At 41.7% G+C, this 23,954-nt stretch overlaps 1 protein-coding gene and 1 long non-coding RNA gene across 2 annotated transcripts in view; one reads left to right on the plus strand and one right to left on the minus strand.

Moving 5' to 3' along the window:
- Nucleotides 1–23,954, plus strand: part of ANKH (ANKH inorganic pyrophosphate transport regulator) — a 183,276-nt gene that overhangs the window by 16,478 nt on the left and 142,844 nt on the right. The window lies entirely within an intron of this gene.
- LOC142487152 (uncharacterized) lies at nt 9,421–21,791 on the minus strand. Its single transcript, XR_012799151.1, has 3 exons — nt 21,612–21,791; nt 11,806–13,479; nt 9,421–10,399 (listed from the first exon to the last, which is right to left on the minus strand). It is a non-coding gene; the product is annotated as an uncharacterized LOC142487152 (long non-coding RNA).

A 23,954-nucleotide genomic window follows, 5' to 3' on the forward strand; every position in this document is an offset into this window, starting at 1 on the left:
GATGATGTTGCAGCTTTATATTTGTCCAAGATTTGGCAGGCATTTCCCCATAGAGAGATTTAAACCCGGCAACGTCACAACTATCAACCTGGGGAACCTTTTCCCACCCTGTAAATATGAGGACTTAAAAACAAAAATTAGCAGGAGGAACTGTTCCTTTAATAGTGTCTAGAAACAAATTGAATCCATTCGTACAATACTAGCATTCCTCAACATTTTGGTCACAAAAGTTCCCCTGGGGACCATAAACATTTTTCATTATAAAGACATCTTTATCTTGTCGCAGTATACTTCACGTACGGGACTGCGATACAACATTGACGGTACGAAAATGAAGTCAATCATTTTGAAGCAAGGCGACGCTCTGTTTATGTAGAATCTTCTTGTAGAGCACTGTGGAAAACACTGGGAAAAAACATCTGTCACACACTTCAGAATTTGAATAATACTTTCAACCTGTAGAGTTTTCATGCCAGATTAAAGTATTAATATTCAAACTTGGGAAAGGGAGCCAGATGCTCTTCAGAAACAGAAGCCGTCAGACACTTGGCCGCATTCAGATGTAGATTATGGGACATCATGGAGGGCTTGCTAGCAATAGTAGAATAGTCATAATTGCAGCTGCAGAAGGCACCGTTACTCCAGTTATCGCAAATCGTTACATTAATGATAATGTGTTTCTAACGCAAGTTTTGCCACTGGCGCTAATAAATACAGCCGTATTACGGTTGTTATCTTCTTAACGCACAAAATAATGTATTATATAATACCTGTGTTATTTCACGATCAGATGGAATAACACTAGCTACATATGTACATATATTAAAATATATTGCCACTGGCTACCAGTTCACCATTCCCATTTGCCCAATCTAGCAGTAGGAGGATTCCTGGACCAAGGTTGTTACATTACTGTCATAACATTTTCTAGCAGCTGCACAACTGTGATACAAAATAATGATCTTCATAAAGAAATTAGTTTTTGGGAAACTGTTAAAGCCTTATAGCACTGAAGGGTTATTCTTTGTGACGAAGTACATATGTTCAAATGAATAATGACTTGAGTCATAAAATATCCATTAACAGCTGAATCCAAAATGCAATAAGGTATATACCTAATGAAATAGAGGAAAACAAAGGCATTGTAATTAAATAAGCCTGGAGGTTATTTGAACTGGGGCGCTCCCTAGATTTTGTGGCTGAAAAATATTGCAACGCCTTAACTTTATTAAAAATAATAAAATAATATGAATATGTGTCTGTGTTCGTGGTGTAAAAGAGTATATAGAAATATATACTGGCCCTTTTTCGATGATTTTGTGGTTGCTGCTTGACTTTGGAGAAGGGAATCCCGTGTCCTTCTTAGCGTGGCAGTAGTGGTGTGAAGATGGTCAGCGCAAACCTCATGGACCTCTCGATATCGATGGAACCGGATGGAATAAAAAATGAGAATAAAACACAGTATCAGTGCATCATAAACACATGTGGGGGATGGGGGGGGGAGAAGTTGTAGGGTGGGTATGGAAGGAAGATAACGCTGGACGGGTTGATGATGGTTTTCCACTTATCTAATCAAAGAATACATAAAATTATGGATTCAGTGACTCACACGGGCTTGTGTGGTGTCTCTCCCTCAACGCTGACTGTAGTGGATTTAATACAGACTCATATACTGGAGTCTCAATATACATAAAACTCACACGGCCTAATGTGAGTCCTTGTCCTCGGAGGGTGATGTCCTGTATGGATGGTGTCTGGTTGTCTCAGCAGAAATATCCCCCGATGGGTGTAGTGTGTGAGTGTCTCCTCTCCCCGTTTCCCAGATGACCAAAAAAGAATGTGTGCAAACCAGGGTTAACAACAATGAAAAAAAGGGTCTTTAATGGGTATACAGTGGAGACATGAGCATAAAACATGCATACATGTTGTGGAACATAAAAGGTATAAAACAATCTATGGCACAATGCAATAAAATGAAGCAAACACAAAAAACAAAAAAACACTCACACTTTATGGCAAATTTAATTGCCCAGCATCAGCCGCGCGGTACACTCCCGCACGATCTCCTCCTCCGTTGTTGCTCTCACTGGCGCGTCCGGCAGCGGAACCGGAAGAGGGGATCTGTACCGGATGTCCTGCAGTGTGCTGGGTCCCTCTCCCAATGAGCTCCGGCAGGGAACAACGCGTTTCGCAATAAGCTTCGTCAGGTTCCTGCCGGATGCTCACTGTGTGCTGCATATATAGGTGCCCCCTTTTAATTAATTGGTAAAACACCTGGAATCGATTAAAATTAAAATAAACTAAAATACACTATTGTGTGTCTTTATAAGATCCTAACACTGTGAGTTTTTGGGTAACACTGATCTCACCACACTATCTCGCAATTCACATAACAATCCAGTTTGATTCAATACCCATTTTTAATTAGAGCCTGTCTTTGATCAGTTTTATTACACATTTTTATTACACACTGTTTATATCTACCATTTGGAGGTACAGGCACAGTCCTTTGTCCCTGATACTAAGGGCTATCAACAACAGCTCTTATAAAGACACACAATAGTGTATTTTAGTTTATTTTAATTTTAATCGATTCCAGGTGTTTTACCAATTAATTGTTGTTGTTAACCCTGGTTTGCACTCATTCTTTTTTGGTCATCTGGGAAACGGGGAGAGGAGACACTCACACACCACACCCATCGGGGGATATTTCTGCTGAGACAACCAGACACCATCCATACAGGACATCACCCTCCGAGGACAAGGACTCACATTAGGCCGTGTGAGTTTTATGTATATTGAGACTCCAGTATATGAGTCTGTATTAAATCCACTACAGTCAGCGTTGAGGGAGAGACACCACACAAGCCCGTGTGAGTCACTGAATCCATAATTTTATGTATTCTTTGATTAGATAAGTGGAAAACCATCATCAACCCTTCCAGCGTTATCTTCCTTCCATACCCACCCTACAACTTCTCCCCCCCCCCCATCCCCCACATGTGTTTATGATGCACTGATACTGTGTTTTATTCTCATTTTTTATTCCATCCGGTTCCATCGATATCGAGAGGTCCATGAGGTTTGCGCTGACCATCTTCACACCACTATTGTAATTAAATATTCATAAAGTAATGCATCCCCAAAGCCTGATAAAATCATAATCTATGTGCACCAGCATCTGCAGTAATTCATTAATTGTTGTTTCTCAGAGTTGGCCATTTTATAGTAATAATTTATTAAGATGCGAGACTTAGGCCGCGCTTATAGTGCTGGCAACGGCGACACGACCGATGATGTCAACCGTCGCCACCAGCGAAAGTTATAATTTGATTTGAAGCAACGTCGCTGGCGACAAGGCCAGTGACGTCACTAAAAGGGGAGGGCCGCACAATTTGATTGGTTTAGAGACAGTCACATGTGGCGACTGTCTCTAAAAAAATCAAATTTACCCGGCTTCAAAATTTTTGTTCGCTCCGTCGCGCTTACTATAAGCGCTTGCGACGCAGTCAATGTATTTGTTTCGGGTCGCCGTCGCAAGGCACTATAAACAGAGCCTAAGGCCTCGGGCTTGGTGCCTCGGGCCGCGCTGATCCGCGCTCCTGCTCTGACTCGCCTGCTCAAACTAGCTTTTTTGTGTCCTGGCAGGCGAGGCAGTGAGCGCGCTTTGGGGGCGGGGCGGAGCAGAGGCGTGTCAGGAGGCGGGGCTAGTCCCTCGCTCCCATTGGATGTGAGCGGTCACGTGACCGCTCCTCCGCTTCCCTGAGCGGCAAATTTTACATTTGCCTGTCTGCTGAAATTTTCTGAGCCTCCGCACGCATGCGGAAGCGCGCGGAAGCAGCTGCTAAAGCCGGCCTGATGACAGATGCAGGGGGTAAGTGCATCTGCTCAGTGCGGCTCAGCATGGCTTAATCTACTATGTCCCAGGCCTAAGACTGAGACTAAGATGTTGGTATCAGATATACGAAGCCGCTGCATTTATGTTACTCTGGATTACATCAGACATTGTTTCCTTTATTTGTTTCGTAAAATGGCCACAGAGAAGAAAATATATGGAATAAAACAATTCTGGAGTTAAAATGTAGCATTTTAATCCTGCAACAATGTATAAGTATTTTGCTCTAATTTGACCCATGTGCACCAGTTTATGACTTGGTGAGTATAATTGGGAGGAGTTACATGTCATGCTTGCTGTTCAGTTACCATGCTTCAGTATGCTTATTCTTGTTCAAATGGTTTGCAAGCGGTTAATCAGCACAGTGACGGTTAAATCTATATTTTATATTCTATATATTGTCTCTGTACACTATTATAATGAAAGGAAACAGGTTTTTAGAGGTGCTAAAAGACAATTACCTGACCCAAGTTCCTGAGGACCCAACCAGGAGAGGGGCATTACTGGATTTGGTAATATCAAACAATGTACAAATAACAACAGATATTAAAGTCCGGGAACATTTGTGAAATGGTGATCATAACCAGTAACACCGATAGGGGGGAGAGCTGGGACAGGCTGGCCGGGCCCAACTTCTACGTCCAGCTCACAGACCTCTGGTTGCCTCTTCCCACGCCGTCCTCTCTCACCGGTGCGTGCCAGAAGATGGGTCTGACTTCCAAGTGCACTCAGCGTCTGGCGGGAGAGAGAGGACGGCGTAGGAAGAGACAGGCAGCAGCTGGAGAGAGCTGGGAGCCGTGGCCTGGCGGCACCAGAGGCCGGGCCAGCTGCCTGCCTCTTCCCACATTATCTTCTCTCTCCCGCCAGTGCCTGCCAAAAGCTGGGTGCATCTGGAAGTCAGGCCCAGCTTCCGGCACGCACCGGCTGGAGAGAGAGGCAGCAGCAGCTGTGATCCGGCAGCAGCAACCAGAGGTAAGTGGAAATTGTATTTGTGGGGGGGGGGGGGGGTGGTAATTGTATCTGGGGGGTGTGTGGTGGTAATTGTATCTGGGGGGTAGTGGTGTTTGTTTCTGGGGCGTCCGTATCTGAGCGGGTGTAGTGGTGTCTGTATTTGGGGGAGTCGTTTTGTTTTGGGAGTGGGTATTGTGCCTATGAGGGGGGTTGTGTGGGCAGTGTGAGAGGGAGAATTGTATGGGTATTGGGGGAGGAAGTGTGTGTGTGTGTGTGTGTGTGTGTGTGTGTGTGTGTGTGTGTGTGTGTGTGTGTGTGTGTGTGTGTGTGTGTGTGTGTGTGTGTGTGTGTGTGGCCAGGGGAGGAGGGGGGAAAGGAGTGTGAAAAGGGGGGATTGAATGAGCAGAGGTAATTGAGTGATAGCGGAGGGGGTAAGAGAGGTAAGAGGGAGGGGAGGAAGAGTGAGTGACAGGGAGGGGGGAGAGATACAGGTGTGAAAGGGGAGGGCTCACAAGGCTACCGACACGGGCGGGATATACAGTTGACTTACAAATTAAATGAGGTAAATTAGGAGAATCCTTGATGGAGAAGGATTTAGGAGTGCTTGTAGACAGCAGGCTTAGCAATAGTGTCCAAAGTCATGCAGACTTGCAGACATACAAAGGCAAACAAGATCTTATCTTGCATTAAACTGGGAATAGATGGAAGGGAAGTTAACATAATTATGCCCCTTTATAAAGCATTAGTAGACCACACCTTGAATATGGAGAACTATTTAGGCACCACTTCATAAAAAATACATGATGGAACTAGAAAAACCACAGAGAAGAGCCACCAAATTAATAAAGGGGATGAATAATCTGATTTATGAGGAGAGGCTAGCTAAATTAGATTTGTTTATATTAGAAAAGAGTCTTCTAAGAGGTTATGATAACTATATACACATATATTCAGGGACAATTCAAGGAGCTTTCAAAAGAACTATTCATCTCAAGGGCAGTACAAGGGACTCGGGGTCATCCCTTAACGTTGGAAGAAAGGAGATTTCACCAGCAACAAAGGAAAGGGTTCTTTACAGTAAGGGCAGTTAAAATGTGGAATGTATTACCAATTGAGCCTGATGGCTTAGATATCTTCATAAAAAAAAGTTGGACATCTTTTTAGAAAGGTATGCATGGATATACCAAATAATTAAACATGGGAAGGATGTTCATCCAGGGAGTAATCTTATTGCCAATTATTGGAGTCAGGAAGGAATTTATTTTTCCCTTTATGAGATGATTAGATGATATTTCACAGGGGGTGGGGGGTGGGGGTGGGGGGTGGGGGGTGGGGGGGAGGAGTTGTTTGCCGTCCTCTGGATCAATATACTGTAAGTATAGATATAGGATAAAGTATCTGTCATCAAAATTTAGCATAGGTTGAACTTGATGGACGTACATCTTTTTTTTTCAACCTCATCTACAATGTAACTATGGGGGAGATGTATCAACATAAAGAAAGTGCATATAGAAGTTTGTTTTGACGCACTGTTCCATTTCCTGCTTCTGTTTGCGTCAAATGTATTAAAGTGTTTCTTGCGTTTGACGCAGAATGTTGGCCAGAAAAGTTTACACCACATGAGTCCTAGCGGATTTGTTTTTTACGCAGATACAAGATACAAAAGTAACGCTGAGCTTGCTACAAACATTACAATCTGTGTGTCATATAACTCCTACTGTCACCTTCCCAAATAACAACGGGGCGCAGATGGCGCAAAACCTGGAGCAAAGACCTTGATACATTGCGTCAATTTTGCTCCAAATTTGCCATGATACATCACCCCCTATGTTTTTTTCCCTTCACCCTGTGTCAAATAAATCCCCAAAGTTTAGAGGGCTGTCATTTTATTTATTTATAAAAATGTTTTACCAGGAAGTAATACATTGATAGTTACCTCTCGTTTTTAATTATGTCCTGGGCATAGCGTTACAGTATGATGACCAATAATACACGGACATAACAATGTGTACCAGATTTTAGCGCAACTGTGCTCTAAAAATAAACAGTAGCATAACACACCTTTCTCTGAGTTCATACATGAAGCCCATTACATTTTCATCTAAACTCAATTTGCATTATAAAATGTATTCAGACCACATATACAGTACAGCAGGGGTGCGCAAAGTTTTTAACTTGCACCCCTCTCACCCCGCCCCCCCCCGCCTCCTTACCTTCTGCCTCGCGCCCCCTCTCCTCCTCGGTTACCATGGCGACGCATCGCAGAAGATAAGGTAGGAGAAGCTGCAGAGGAGTCACGCGGTCCCCCTGGCACTTAATTTAAGTGCCTTGGGGGAGAGAGCTGGACCTCTGTAGCCGCCGCGCCCCCCCGGAAATTCTCCCGCCCCCCACTTTGTGCACCGCTGCAGTACAGTATACTAACTCTCTAATTTTGCTCTATTTTAGTTTAATTTTGAAGTTGGGGTTTTGTGTGTGTTGTGTGTGTGTGTGTATACATACACAATGTGATTGTGAGTCACTTTAACTACATATTAAAAGCTTGATGAGAGTTCCGTATTACACATTGACAAACATTCTGGAGGCAGTGTTCAATTATGTGTCTTAAATTTGAAGCAGTTAGGAAGAATATCTTTCATTTTAATTAAGATAAAGCTCTCTATTCTTTAATAGATCTATCTACATTTAGTATTCTGATGCTGAATATGCAGTGGTAAAACACGTCTGAATTGTTTGAACACTTAAGTAATAATCCCAGAAGAACAGGACATTACTGGCCAGTAATGCCCTGTTCTGAGGGGATTATTACTATTATAGGCTAAATGGTGGCTTTTTTCATAAATAATAGACTCTTTTGTATAGTTATATAAATTGTTTTATTAAAATAAAATGGTAAATACATTAAACCACCTCTGTATACGCTTACACTGCAGCTATCTATATCCACACACTGCCGCCCCCTCTGTGTACACACACACACACACACACACACACACACACACAGCTCTACTCACACACAAACTGCTGCTACACACAAACTCTGCTGCTGCTACACACACATACAACACCACTGCACACACCACACACACACACTGCTGCCTCTACACCCATAAACACTGCTGCTGATACTGACACACACACACTGGAGCTCTATACACACACACACACACACACCACAGCACCTCTACACACACACAGCACCTCTACACACACACAGCACCTCTACCCCCAATTCAACTGAATCTACTCAGGCTGAGTCCCCAGTCTTCACTGTGGCACGCGCGCCCAGCGGGGGGGCGGCGCGTGCACAGCGCTACACCGCGATAGGCGGTCTGAGGGGAGAGGGAAGGTTTGCGACAGGAGGGGGCGTGGCTGTGGGTTTGCGGGGGCGTGGCCATGAAATCCCGCGGCTGGTTCGCCCTTATCGGCTGAATCGCCGGCGGGGGCGTGGCCACGCCTCCGTCGCAGATGTTAATTTCAAATTCCCCTGCCTCCCTGCAAACCTGTCGCGCCCCGCTGGGAAAAGGTGCGTGACAAGGTAGGGACTGGGACCGGCCTGACTGGGGGGGCGGGGCTTGATAGCACAGCGCACGCCTCGGCGTGCTCTGTAGAAGTGACTGGGGCCGCCGCCTCAGTCAACTCTGCTTCACAAGGAAGGGGGAGGAGTCAACCCGTTGCTGATACTTCCTGGCCAATCCCCTGCCCTGTCTCAGAGCTATTCCTGTCTTCTGACCAATTCCCTGCCCTGTCTCAGAGCTGTTCTGAAAGCTGATTGGCTGGAAATAAACACATTAAAAATATACACAATGCAAGCAGCAAAAATTCCCGGCATTGCTGATTGGATAATTCCCGGAATTTTAATCAATCAGAGAGCAGGGATTTCAATAATGCCCGGAATTTTACTGCTTTAGCCTATAATTTTAATTATATGAATTTGCATGTAGTAGCGCTATGATTCAAGTGCTAAAGCGTATAGGAGCAGGGTTTGCACTGTGTATGCGATATACAAGTAATTGAGATACATAGTAATAGTAATTGAGATTACATAGTAGATGAGGTTGAAAAAAGACATACGTCCATCAAGTTCAACCTATGCTAAATTTAGATAGATCGATCCAGTTTAAGACCAAGTGCCAACTTTTGGAAACGCACGAATTAAAAGTACAAACAGGATACTCCTTTATAGAGCCAGTGTGTTATAATGATGCAGAATTGTTTTTCAAAAATAATTTTTTTTAGAAGATTAATGAAGATCAAGATGTTGTTGAAAACATTTTTGTTTGTTTGTTTAGCTTGTTATTTTTTTTAGTGCAATCCTCTTTCAATCTATCCCTGGGGCCCTATTTTTTTAGGAACTTGTAGCTCAGGAATGAAAATGGCATAAACACAGAAAATTGTGTTCAACAGAGTAAGACCACCAAATTCTCAAACCTTTTTTTTTTTTTTTAATATAAAAAAAACAAATATTTACTTGTATTAAGTCCAACAGTGTAGCCACTGATATATTGTCTGTTTTATTCTAATCTGTATAGAAGTATTAAAAGTATATTTCCCCCTCCCCCCTCCCCCCATTAACAACAAACCTTTGTGGAAAAGGAGCATTAATACAGTAAATATAGTGGATCTGAGCTACTCTCTAACATCTAGAATACTATACTCTGATTCTACCAACAAAGCCAAACTTACTACAGGCATACCCCGCTTTAAGTACACTCACTTTAAGTACACTCGCGAGTAAGTACATATCACCCAATAGGCAAACGGCAGCTCACGCATGCGCCTGTCAGCATGTCCTGAACAGCAATACCGGCTCCCTACCTGTACCGAAGCTGTGCGCAAGCGAGGAGACTATAGAGCCTGTTACAAATGCGTTATTTACATCAGTTATGCACGTATATGATGATTGCAGTACAGTACATGCACCGATAAGTGGGAAAAAGGCAGTGCTTCACTTTAAGTACATTTTCACTTTACATACATGCTCCGGTCCCGTTGCGTACGTTAATGCGGGGTATGCCTGTACTTGGTCCTGGGGTGGAAATCTAGACATTTGAGGCCATTTATCAATGTTTTTCGCCAGAGAAGAAACAGCACCCACTTCCTAAAATAATAATGTCATTGCTTTTAGTAATTACTCCTGACCAAGGACAGTTGACAAATAATCCAATGTGGCAAAACATGTTGTTTATGTCTTGTATTTCACTATTGGAGATTCTGGAATGTCCGCTTTCCTTCCCGGGCTCAAGTTGTTTAAAGTTGTCAGACTTGTGGTCTTGAGGTAATAAGTACCACCACCACATTCTAATTAACCCCCAGAGGTGCCTCTACTATTACCTTCTGTACAAAGCTATCACACCACTGTCCTTAATTATAACTCTAGTTAACTGGACTGCTGAATGTAACATGAAACCATGGTTCCCAGAATCAAAAGCTTGTTGGCAGCGCAGGGTGTTTGCTGCAGTGGCTGTTTCCTATTCATACCGGCTCTCTTCTAAACAAGAGTCTGTGTTGATATGATGATGATCTAGGATTCTTCATGTTTTTGTTCCTGTGAAGCTGAAAATGATTTAGATAGGCAAGACAGGTGGTTATTTGCAAAGGGCTTAAATGAGTTTCATCAGCAACGTAGACGATTAAAACAAACAAAAATAAATCATATACAAAGTATTTGAAGACGTCAATTTTGGAATCGACTTTTGCAAAACATTCGCTCATATTCGCTTTTGTGGCGAAATTTGGAGAAAAGGGTCACATGGTCGTGTGAGTATGATTAGAACTAGATTTCATCGTTCCATTGCTACCTACTAGCACTGTCTCTGCTGATATTTACTCATGTGATCCACTGGTAATATTTACCAGAGTTTCATTGAAACACTATTTGTACAGGTTTACATTTGTGTTTTTAATGAATCTGTGCTCCCCGTTTTTTTCTGTTTCTCTTCCTTTGTTAATAGACACACAGATACCCAACAAGCTCTGAGAAATTGCAAACATATATATATGTATGTATGTATGTATGTATGTGTCCAAAGGAGTGCTAGTGGGCGTGGCTAAATGTACACAATATCTCTCCTCCCCCTCCAGTCCCAGAACTAGGCAGTTCTCTGGACATTCGGGCTGCACAAAGATTTTACCAGCCCTGTATGTCCAGAAAACCGTGGCTGGGCTTTATATGTGCACAATCACATTTTTATTCTTGGGCCCATTATAACACACAGGAATAAAATAATTTCAGTTGCAGGGTATGCAAGGGGCTACCGGGTATATTAAAACAGGTTAGCTCCGGGGTCTGGTGGCCGGATGAACCCCAGGAAAGGACGGACAGGGGCCAGGGAGCGGCCTTAACCTTTACTATGCTGGTGCCCGGGCCCCTTTCTGTCACAATTGCCTCTAGTGGGTAGGCGTTACTATTAACCTAACATTCATTGAGTTACGTTAAATAGCCCAACAACGTTTAGTGTGTTAAGCCCAGACAGCAATTTTGCCCCAGAGATTAATGCAAATTAGTAAATGTTCACATTAATTAGCATAAAAAAGGATATCTATGGGCTGAGGGTATCGGCAAATGGCTTTCGCTCGAATATTTTGTCGCTCCTCCAATTACAGTAATTAAAACATTTGAGGGAACTTTTGCAAAGCTCTGGGTTCATATATCTCGAAGCCGTCTCTTAGTATTGTAAAACATTGAGTAACTCTCTCAGCTGCCTACTTTCACAGGCAAAAGTAAACTAAACTGTCCTTGACTTGTCTGAGATTGAATTAACAGCCCATAATCACACAACATACGCTCAAAGTTTACAACACTTTTTTCTCTTCATCCAAAATCAATACTGTTGCGGGTTGCCGAATTGTTAGAAAGAATACTCCGAATGTATTATATGCAAAATAATTTAAAAAAAATACCCTTCTTATTGATCTCAGTTTTATTTACTGCTAAACATTGTAAAATAAAATGTATAAACCTTTTGCTTGTTGATAGCGGCAACTCATTCATCCGCTTGTTCTGTGGAAGATAAAGTACATTTATATGTAAAAAATCGCGGCCATGATTATGTTTAAAAATAATGTTTGTTCTACGCATTAATTCATGTTTTATCAATAATTCCAAAATTCTTAGTTGATTCTTTTCCTATTCTACCTGTTTTCTGAAGTTGTTAAACAGTTGATACAACCAAGTTGAATCATACAAATAATGGCTTGCATTGTTTTCTAGTTTGTGCTGCCACGTTCGTTTGAATGTGGCTGAACGCTGCCTGAGCTTATTGAATACATGGCTGAGTTTTTTTCTCTGCGAATTATCCGAGGCTCCGTCTGCAACGAAGCAGCGCCATATGGTCGCGGCAAAATGTCCCATTCCGCAAGATAGCTTGTCATAAGCCCTTTTACACAGCAATCCAAGTTGACCGTTTTATTTATTTTAACATACAGTAGGTTTGAAGCAGGGGGATCACCAGAGCTGAGCCCCGTGACTTTAGGCTGCGGGGACACCCTGTTTCTGGAGATACCTCCATAGGGTGTGCCGGTAGCCGCTCCGCTCAGCTAGCAGGGATCATGTAATGGCGGATTTTCTGACATCTTGCGGGACAATAGGAAGCCGTGACGTCATCCCGTGTGGCTTCCTTTTGGCCCACGTGACGCAGGAGATTTAAAAAGCAGAGATACCAGCACCCCCTTCGCAGGTAAATGTCTCTGCAAGCAGGGGGTCTCAGGAGCTGAAATTAATGGGGTTCCGGAGACCCCCTGCGTCAATCCTATATAAACATTTTAAATTCGTTTTAAACGGCCGCTTGGATTGCTCCTTTATCTTCCTGAGACCGTGGTGGCCTTTCGCTTGCTTTCTAGGGGAGATCATTGTTCCCAGTGGAGCAGTGACAGAATGTGAACAGCCGAGGTGGGTCCTCCTTATCAGCCAGGTTCAGCAGCGCAGGTTAAGGTGCACCTTTACAGAACTCCAGGCAGGCTGCGGCCTTTAAGAAACTGTATTATCAGTATAGAAAACATTAGTACCACGAATCGGAATGAGATTTTCCCATGTTTGCATCCATTGTCTATTGGGAAATACCTGACTGATATGTATGTATGTATGTAGGTATGTAGGTATGTCTTTATTTATATAGCGTTGTCAAGGATTCAAAGGGAGCGTTGTTTCCGGATTACCCTAAAGATAAGAAAAAGGGACAAATATAGTGTACCACTGTTGGACAAGTCTTGATATAAAAGGAATCTTGGCTCCTATAGAATGCCTACTTACAGTGTAGTCGGATTTTATAAGCAGTAATAGATAAACTTAGATGACTGGATTATAATGGTATATTGCTAGTAGGTGATGTAGTCTGGTATTGATGCAGTAAGGGATGACTGGACAGGATACAGTGTTGCTGGTAACTCTGAAGGAGACATGAAAGAGGAGAAAGACCAATTGTGCAGACCAATAAAAATGTATCTTAAAATAAGCAGAACGATATATATGTACTCACGTTGTGCACATATAAAATGGACACATAAAAGTTGATGGGCGCCCGAGGACGTCTCACGTCGTGGAGGTAAGGGTACAAGCTGCTTCCCGGTCACTTGGTTCTGGCTCCACGTGTGTTTACTGTTCGCCGGTTCCGCGTTAGGATTACATCACATCCGGTCTATTTTCGGAGCAGAGAGAGAGGGACAGTCTTTCTTATCTTTGGGACAATCTGGATACTACGCTCCCTTTGAATCCTGGACAACACTGCATTCTTTAGGGAACCTAAACCACTCCCATCAGAGGTTGAGAGTTATCCACTACTTTGCACTGTTTTATTATTGTTCATATACTCACTATTTTGAGCACGTATGTTTATGTGATTATCACATTAATTAGTGAGCACATTATTGTTTCACTTTTATTTTATTGTGTTTAAGGCTGTTCGAATCACTTGGGTATCTTTATTTATATAGCACCATTTATGTACACAGCGCTTCACAGCAGTAATACACGTGACAATCATATAAATAAATAATAATACAATAACACATAAAGGGGAGAAGTGCTTACAATCTAATTGGTTGGTAGGAAGAACCTACAGAGACAGTAGGAGAGTGTTCTGGTAAGTGCGTCTGCAGGGGGCCACGGTTTATGTATGAGGTGTAAAGTATCAGCCACAGAGCTACTCATATGCTTCATTAAGCAGGTGGGTCTTAAATGTGGATAGAGAAGGGTGCTAGTCGGATATTGAGGGGAAGGCAATTCCAGAGATGTGGGCAGTCAGTGAGACAGGTTTAAGGCGGGAGAGGGCTTTAGATACAAAAGGGGGTAGACAGAAGATATCTTTGAGCAGAACACAAGAGTCGGGATGGTGCATAGCGAGAAATTAGGGCTGAGATGTAAGGCGGGGCAGAAGAGTGTAAAGCTTTAAAAGTGAGGAGAATTGAGAGTGTGATGCTGGATTTGAGCCAGGAGAGGGATTTCAGCAGGGGAGATGCTGAGACAGATTTAGGAAAGAGTAGAGTGATTCTGGCAGCAGCGTTTTGCATAGATTGTAAGGGAGACAGGTGAGAGGCAGGAAGGCCGGACAGCAGGAGGTTACAGTAATCGAGACGGGAGAGAATGAGGGCCTGTGTCAGAGTTTTAGCAGTCGAGCAACAGAGGAAAAAATGTATCTTTGTAATATTGCCGAGTAAAAAACTACAGGTTTTAGCTACGTCTTGAATGTGAGAGGAGATTGTGAGAGAGGAGTCGAGTATGACCCCTAGGCAGCGTGCTTGTGCTGCTGGGTGAATGATAGGATAGGAAGAAGGAGGGCTCAGTGAGTAAAGACACTGATTGGCACTGAGTTTGAAGCAGGGAAACCTGGTTCAATTCCGGGAATCGCCTCCTTGTGACCTTGGGAAAGTCACTTTATCTCCCTGTGCCGCAGGCACCAAAAACATAGATTGTAAGCTCCACAGGGCAGGGACTGTGTCTGCAAAATGTCTCTGTAAAGAGCTACGTAAAAACTATGTTCTATACCAGAACAAACTTATTATTATTATTATACTTCCAACAGTAATGTGGAAGGAGGTATTAGGGCCAGGTTTGGGAGGAAGTATGAAGAGCTCTGTTTTTGTCATGTTAAGTTTAAATCGTAAGAGGGCCATCCAGGATGATATAGCAGAGACACATTCAGAACCTTTGGTCTGTACAGCAGGTGTAAGGTCAGGGGTAAAATTGCACTCAGATGCCATATTCATTATTTTGCTTCTAATTTGATCTCATATGCAAAATATGTAGTCTTCCCCAAGGGATTATTAATATTAGGGTTGTACTTGTCTTGCAGTTTTACACAATCATTTAACACAGGTCTTGCTTTTTAAATGTTTTTCAATCCATAGGCCCACTATGTACAGGTATGTACATTTTTATTGATATACAATAACCCCAGACATGTATAGGGAGTAAGAATACAAAAACTTCATCAAGCATGGAAGAAACATTAGAGCAATAAATCACAGCCCTGAAGATCTTATACAATCTAATTAATTTCTTATGATGGCGTATTTAATGACTGATCCAAAGGAAGTTCTACGTCTACGGGGATTATTCTATATTAGCCAAAACGGTAATTTTCAACTGAATTTCCTCACTGAAGTCAATGAGGAATTTCATCCAAAGATGACCCGATCAACCAATTTGACTGATATAGATTAGCAGCCTAAAAGTTCTGAGTAGTGTGTAGAGTCCCATCCAACGTATAACTACTGTAGCATGTCCTGGTTTGCAAGTTAAAAACACAAATGGGTCAGGAGTACAGTAACTGTTCATAACATTACAAGAAGTGATCAAATCACAGAATGTATGTTTTTTTTTCTTGCGTTTAGTATCGGAGTTTACACTTTAGAGTAGCTCTTTTCTCTATCTGTCTTGTTGAAGCCTTCCTGAAATGTGGTAGATTTACTCCAGCATTTGAGTAAAGGTATAACAACTTTCTCAACTAGGCCTATCTATACTTCGAAGAGTGACAGTGATGTGTACAGGTAGTCAAGCATTAGGCCTCGGCCAGGCTCCCTGCTGGCGTGCTGAGGCGCGCTGAGGCTCAGGGAAAGCGGGCGCTTTCCCTGGCCTTGTGGTTGCTTACCGCATGCGCCGTCAGGGGCGGGCACGTCACTGGCCGGGGGCGGGCCAATTACCGCTCACGTGACCGGCCTGTCGCGCCGGCAAGCGGGGGAATTTTAAATTCCCCTAAGACCTACGCTTCCGCACACACGGAAGCGTAGGCGAGCCCCTACTAAAGCCGCTCTAATTGCCTCAGCGCGCTTCCGCCAGCAAGCAAGTAACATGGCCGAGGCCTTAAGCGCCAGATGAGAGCTACAATAAATATGCAAGTATGTTTATATGTCTCTCTCCCCCTTCCCTTCTCGCTCTTCCTTCTTCCCCTCCCTCTCCCCCTCCCTCCCTCTCTCTCTCCCCTCCCTCTCCCCTTCCCCCTCTCCCCCTTCTCTCTCTCTCTCTCTCCCCCCACCCTCTCTCTCTCTCTCTCTCTCTCTCATATATCTGAGATAAAGATCTGCTTTAAAATATATAAATTGTGTACTATTAAAATTCCAGCCTTTTTTCTCAATGCGTTTTATTTTTCTTTCCATTTACAAATACGATAAGCATGATTTTCTCTATCATGGCTTACTTTCTCCATCCTCATTATTGATATACAGTACTGTATATTTTTAGGACATTTTCACTAAACTTTCTCGATTTACCAAACAAATCCTAAAGAGAGCTGAATAGGCACTGTATAATGCATTGTCAAAGTTTGACTGGTTTGACTGGTTTCTCTAATCTTGTATGTGATCAAGTTAGAGTTTCCCAGCTTGACAAAAATTGCTGAGTAACACGTTAAGCACGTTATTATTACTTTACATGGAATCATTGCATTTCGCAGTATGTTTCTACTATTGGTTCCACATCCTGTTTAGTGGAAAATAAATACACAGAACGTGCGTTCCTCCCTTTATGGAGTATGCAGCTGGTAAAAAGTTTGGCCTTGCCGTTATGGAAAACAAATACTCAAATCCAGGGCTGCTCCCCAATTGGTTTGCAATTTCTTAGGGAGAGTTTTACATTTTTTTAAACCGAAGTCTAATGACAAATGAGCCATTTAATTGCATCTTTGGATCAAAACAAAAACCGATTCAAGTCTGCTAATCCCATCAAGATACACTCCAATATAGCAGGTACCTATGCTGAAGGAATACCTTTCCTTATTGTCCTATGGACTAAACTTGGTGAGATGTGAAAGTGCCCAAAGGGTTCAATTAATATAAATCTCCTGTTTAGTGTTTCCAGCTTTTGATATTTTCTGTGTCCTTTATCAAGGGTTACTAATTGGCTCCATTAATGTAGAGTATATAGATACTATACGGGCAGTCAAGAAGTTCTATTGAGAAAGTACTTGCGGGTGCTGAAGCTTGGAGATGTAGTCCAATATTAGAAGCAAAAAGTGTAGCACCCCAAAAGGTATTCTAAAGCACTGTGGGATTTATTGGCCAATGTTTTGCTCCAGCACAGTGGACCTTTCTTAAGGTGTTTCGGTCATGTGTGATGGAGCCAAACATTGGTTAATAAATCACATACAGTACTGCATAAAAATATCTTTAGGGGTGCTAACTTTTTTGGCTTTTTTTCAGTTACTTTAGACACATTAAGCTAATACTTTTTTTTTTTTTTTTTAATTAAAATAACTCATTTTTTTCTTTGAGTAAAAAAACTATAAAACAGGATTGTCAGCCTTTCCCAATCATTGCATAGTGTTGCTTATTCGTATAGCATTGTTGCTTCCATTTTTTGGGGGTATGTGTGTACCCATTTTGATGGAAAAACATGGAAAATGTGACACTGTGTTCACAATGACTGAAAGAGAGATGAATTTATTTATATGTGCTCGATGCCTTGCCCTTTAACTGTGTCACAGCCAGTGTGGGCTCCTCTGGCAGAGAAGAGAATAATACAGTAGCTGTTCCCTCTTGGTCCTGTCTTTTACCCTGTAACCCAGTTTTTCAGTCTTCTCAGGCTTCTAACTTTATCTTAACAGTTTCGTTCTGTTTGCTGTAATTGATTTTCTCTGGTTATCGGTACGGCACTAGTTTCTGTAAGTGAAGTATACTTTGTGTTGTTGTCACCATTTATCAGCTAGTTCAACATTGTGTCACCATACTCCAGAAAAGTTTTCTTTGACTAATGGTGGTTTAACCATTCTGTAACGTTTGACATATGTCCATTCATATCAGCTAAAAAATATCTAATGATCTTACATTATTGTTTTTGTAATATTTGCATGCCACAAAACAGTAGCTGTGTTTGGTAGAGAAAAAGATACTGTGTGGGTTTAGCCAAATGTTTTGTTCACCACAAGGTACTGTACTTTCATCCACTGAGAGCTAAACAATTCAATTCTTTATCTCAGTGTCTTCTTTTCATGGAGGTATTTGCTGTGTCACTGCACATGCTTCCACAGGTCCTGGCTCCAGGCTACATTCACATTCCTGCCTCAGACAATTGAAACCAGCCTAACTGTGAAGAACCATCAAGAAAACCCTATGCTATTCAGGCATAAAGGTGCACTGTCACTTAGAAACACCATTTGAATTTGCAGTAAAGTTGTTATTGTTTCTTTTATAATTGAAGTTACATTTTTAACAAAACCAATCGTGCCATATTCCACTTTGTTATAGTGTTTGTTTTTTTTAATTGAGTAAAAGTTATACGGCTTTGTTTTAGTGTTTGCTCGTCTGCATTTGAGCATGTACCACTTGAAATTCGCTGTACAACCCGACTATGCGGTAATAAAGACTGTTTGTTTTGTCGAAGGCTTCAGTGATAGAATCATATCCAGTATTCTGGGGGAAAGAATGTTACAGCAGTTGCAATGGTCACAGATCATACAGTTTAGGACTATGAACATAACATATTTTTCACTGTGTATTTCTGAAATATATGATCTCGCTCCCAAAGGAAGCAGTTTGTAAATACTTATTTCCCGTTAAGATTCAATATGCTGTACTCAAGCACAATGCTGATGGAGACACTGGACATAAAGTATATTTAATAATACCCAATATCATCAGATGCATTTGATTAACCCCTTAATTGTTGTAGGGGCTGGATTGCCTGAAAAGCAGCTCATTGTAGCCTTGATTACAGAAAGCGTTAAAATGCTTGTCTGTGATAAATGCTTATGTAGGCCCTTCCATAGAATTCTACAACATTCTGACCGAATTCACCTCTAACCTTTACAGCGCACACAGATCCTCATTGACAAAAAAGCAAAAAACATATTCACCAATCTAGAGTAATATTTATCTCCGGTGCTTGATGAGTAGAATCCACACATGCCCTTTACATTGGCAGACACCCATGTGCACACGTTATGGGCTCAATCAAAAATGAGACACAATTTGTCACGCAATTTGTCACATCCCACTATAATTTGGGCATCATGTAATTGTAAACCCTCTCTAATTCCTCCTTATATCTCTACATTGCGAGCTGATGCACATGGAGCAGAAATTGGAGCAAAGACCATTTTATATTCAATGCAAAATAATTAATATAAAGAAAATTGTTCCTATTTTCTGCATTATTGCAATTTAACTACAGTAGATGTACCATGCATTGACATGGAAGTCATCAAAATTCTTTCTGACCCTGTAAGTGATATGTGAGCAGTTCACAGTAGCAGGTTTGGCAAGGTTATGCACTTTCACTAGTGTTTTTAACAATTTGGGGGTTTCCCTGAATCTGATTTGGTTTTAGTTTTAGATGTGTAAAAAAATTAAACTATGGAAACATTCAAATAATGTTTATTACATTTTTACATTATTTGGACTGACTTTTTCAGACTGCAAACATATTGTCAAAGATTACAAGTTTTTTCATTTGCGAACTACAAAGTTCTCCCCGTTAAAAAAAAAAAAAAAAAGACTGCAAGGGTGAGCCTCTCTGGTTTTGACTAGAATTTCGCTCAGACTCAAAAGTTTGTTCTGAAGTTCAACTCGAACTTCCGAAAGGGCCTTTGAAGTTTGCAAAGTTCAGTTTTGGATTTCTAGCATACAAATATAAGCAAAGCGGAAGTCATTCACAACAATACTGGTTGATTGTTGGTACTGTATGTAGAAGCTTAGTATTTAGCCGCTTGTGCACAATAGACAGCCAGTGGTTGTGAATCAGCAGGTGTTATATCAGGGGAGCGCAAACTTTCCTCACTGCGCCCCCCTGTCTGCTCTCCCCCTCCTGCTCGCACCCCCCTCCTTACCTTTTCTTCGGCGTCAAATGACGCTGTGGGGTCTCGTAACCCTGCGACGACATTTGACACTGCATTTGCATGGCGACACGTCGCCGAAGACAAGGTAAGGGATATTGCAGAGGCCTCACGCGATCCCCCAGTATTTAATTTCAATGCCTTGGGGGAAGAGCGTGGGGCCTCTGCAACCGCCGTGCCCCCCCCCCCCCGAAAAATCTTGTGCCCCCCAGTTTGCTCACTCCTGTGTTATATCATAGATATAGTGGTTTATAGAGTATTTAAGCTCTAAAATAGGAAAAGGAGAGATCCCTTTAAAAATAAATCCCTTTTTATTTAAAAAAAAGTTATAGGAATTGCAAGTATGGGAAGAAGTATAGAAGAAGTAAGGGAGCCCCAGGTTTATAATTCAACAAGTAGTGCTTTTCCAAACCCCTTGGTACCATCACACCTCGACCACTTATTACGTAGCCCTTTTAATGCTTTTGTGCTGCTCTTTTGTCCAGGGAAGAACATTCATTGATATTCATTCTGAAGCAAGTTCCTTTTTGTGAATTAGCATACACATTTAAAGTGTTAAACGTGAGGAGGCTACATACTAAATGTGTGTCTGATGCATTTTGCAAACTGTACTAATATGAAAATATTAACGTCTTTGCTGTTTTCAGTACAGACAACTCAATCAGGGAATCTGGCAAGTGACATCTATTAAAATAATAATCCACAACAGTTAGCTCTTTGAATAAGGAAAATTATTCACAGCTATGCTTTTGTCCTGAAGCGTCTTTTTGCCGTGAATAAATTGTTCCTAATCCTGTGATGAACAGTTTGCAATGGAGCATCTACAACCTTGCCAAAACAAATGACACATGATCTGCTCTACAGCCATTAATCAGGGTTTCCCTATGGAAGGGACAGGTGAAGATGTCTAATTTCCCATGAGTTTTCCCCTCCACTCTGACCTGCACAGACCTCCTTGTGTCCGCGTGCCATGTTTATCCATAACGTAAGAACATTCACTTTTTTGATGCGCAACACAGAATGGTTGAAAATGTCCTAGGCGGTTGTTTCGCATGAAGAAAACGAACGGCATGGAACAGTGTGAGACCTCTCTTTCCATTGGTTCAGGGTCTACATCTTGTTTTGGCATAGACATGGCACGCCAAAAAATAAACTTCTCATAATCTGTTTCTTTCACGTAGGCTCCAATGTACTATTTTCTGTAGTAGTCGTGCCCTTGTTCAGGAAAATCTTAATACAGTATGTATTGATTTGAATGGACAGGAGGATGGCTTCGTGAGGACCTTCGAGAGACGAGAACAAACGGCACAAACAAAAAAACTGCATTCTAGCTTGTTTATTGGTGTGGTATACAGATTACACTTTTAAAATGAGAAATCTTTTATTGGAGTTTCTCTTTCAAAAAGATTACAAAAGTAGCCGCAGGACTGGTCTTAGCCTTTGCGGGGCCGAAGGTGGCACGCTGGCAGAGCAGCCCCCCTGTGGAAAAAGTTACGGGTACTTACCTTGAAGAGCGGCCCTCCTACGACAGCGTTGCGGCATAAAAGAAAGACACACACCCCTCTCGCCTCGGGGGGAGAAGTGGTCGTGCTGGAATGGGGCACTATACTGCCTCCTCCTTGGCCTTGTCCCCGATGGCGCGGGGCCCGGGGCAACCGCCTTGCCCTAGGGCCGGCTCTGATTTCTGAGATCGAAAAACAAACAAAAAATAAGTGTTAACCGGTAGATTGTTTAAGATAAGAAAAATGAAATAAGAAGTAAAAATAAATAAAAAGAAATTCAATATAAGCTAAATGGTGAAACACACTATGCCCACCCGAGAGGAGTAAATTATCCATCCTTAAAGGTTTGCTATCATGTGTCCAAATTGTTGGAACCATTCCTAATTTGCCTTAAAGCTGCAGTTCAGGCAATATCCTGCATGTGTGTATTTTTTTTAATAAATCAGTTCTGTAGAAAGAAAAAATACTTTTAGCATTTTCTGTTTTAAAAAAAAACAACTTTGAAAGACCAATTTTCTTGTATTCTATTTTAAAAAGCCTGCTTGTTTCTATAGCAACGATTTACATTCCCCATATTTAAAGATGTCGCCAAACTTTGCCGATCAATAGACGGAGAACGAATTGACCGGCAGCTATGCAGTTTTTTTTAGGTAATTAGAGATTGCCCACAGGAAACTATTGAAGTAAAAAAATAAAAAGACTGAACTGCAGCTTTAAATGCCATAAAGCACCCATATAAGCTGTCACAATTGTATATTATTATTTTATTTTTTACTGAGAATCCAATCTTTCAAGACATTTTTTCCACTTGCAATACATATTTGGGGAACTATATGTTAAACATTGCATTCATTCTCTTGAGTGACAGGATAATTCCATTAAATGAATGGGTAGGTTGGGGAATAGATATCCGTGCCACTAGAAATATATAACATCCAACAGTTGACGATCTTTTGAAATTGATGTGCCTTTCAAAATGACTACAGTATCTACTGTACCTTACCTTTTAAATCATATAATCAAGCAAAAGTGTTCTGTGATTGTGATTCTTCTGTACTGCAATAGAGTACCTGATTGAGGACTTATTAAATCAATGCCCATAAATGTGTTGCTGCATCATTAGTGGCTAATACTGTACAGTCCAAAGCAGTTGTTAGGGCCGGGTTCGGCCAAAATCTCCATTGACTCAATCACGGCCTGAACGGCCGCTTTGGACAATATAGAATAAGGCACTTTATTCTAAGGCTTATTATAGGTGTGCTAAAGTGACCAATTGGGCTGTTTTGGGCCCAAATTCGTTATCAGCCAATTCAGTGTGTGTATGTGTGTATGTTTTATATATATATATATATATATATATATATATATATATATATATATATATATAATCAGAGCTTCTAACTTGCATCCAAAAAAGCCAGCAATTATAATATAAATAAATATTAAAGGCACCAACATATTCCATAGCACAGGTGTAAAACATAACAATAAATAGGGGAAACAGGTTGGAGTTGTCCTAAAGGCTGTCCTCTGTGATCGTAGCAACTGGGATGCTCATTTATTATCACATGATAGAGTTTATGGTAATAGTAATTTAATGATCAATTAACTATTAAGAAAAATGTCAACAGTTGTATAAAAGCAGAAACATGCTTTAGTGTCTACATTTTCAGCTACAATGTAATATATCACAATTGTTGTTTGTCCTTGTATACACTAAGTTATAAGTTGCAATTTTCATTCAGTGTTGCAGTGTTTTTTTATAATTTTGTGTCGATAAACCACAATTGTGATTTTGGGGTGTCCGCAACAGGAGCGACCTTTTGTTAGAACACTGCCCTCATACCTACTGGACACCAAAGACGTACTTGGGAAACTGAAAGGGGTCACCATAGATCAGGGGAGCGCAAACTGTTACCCCTGTGCCCCCCTACCTGCTCTCGCGCCCCCCGCTCTTACTTTGTCTCTGGCGTCATTTGATGTCGCGTTGCCATGGCGATGCGTCGTCTGAGACAAGGTAAGAGAACTTACAGAGGCCTTGTGTGGTCCCCCGGCATTTAATTTAAATGCTTTGGCGAAGAATGTGGGCCTCTAAGCCCCCCCCCCTGCACCCCCCACCCCTACAAAATCTTGCACTCCCAGTTTGCACACCCCTGCAGATGACAAGACTCTACTTGTGGGCCTAGATGTTGAAGCTCTATATACCAATATTATTATTTTATTTTTTACTGAGCCCTTTAAACTCAGAAAATGGGCTACTGCCCCCATACCTACAGTGTGTGAGATACACACTGTAGGTATGGGGGCAGTAGCTCATTTTCTGAGTTCAAAGGGCACTGATCATAC

Source organism: Ascaphus truei, chromosome 2 (genome assembly GCF_040206685.1).
Source record: "Ascaphus truei isolate aAscTru1 chromosome 2, aAscTru1.hap1, whole genome shotgun sequence".
In the NCBI taxonomy this organism is placed as follows: domain Eukaryota; kingdom Metazoa; phylum Chordata; class Amphibia; order Anura; family Ascaphidae; genus Ascaphus; species Ascaphus truei.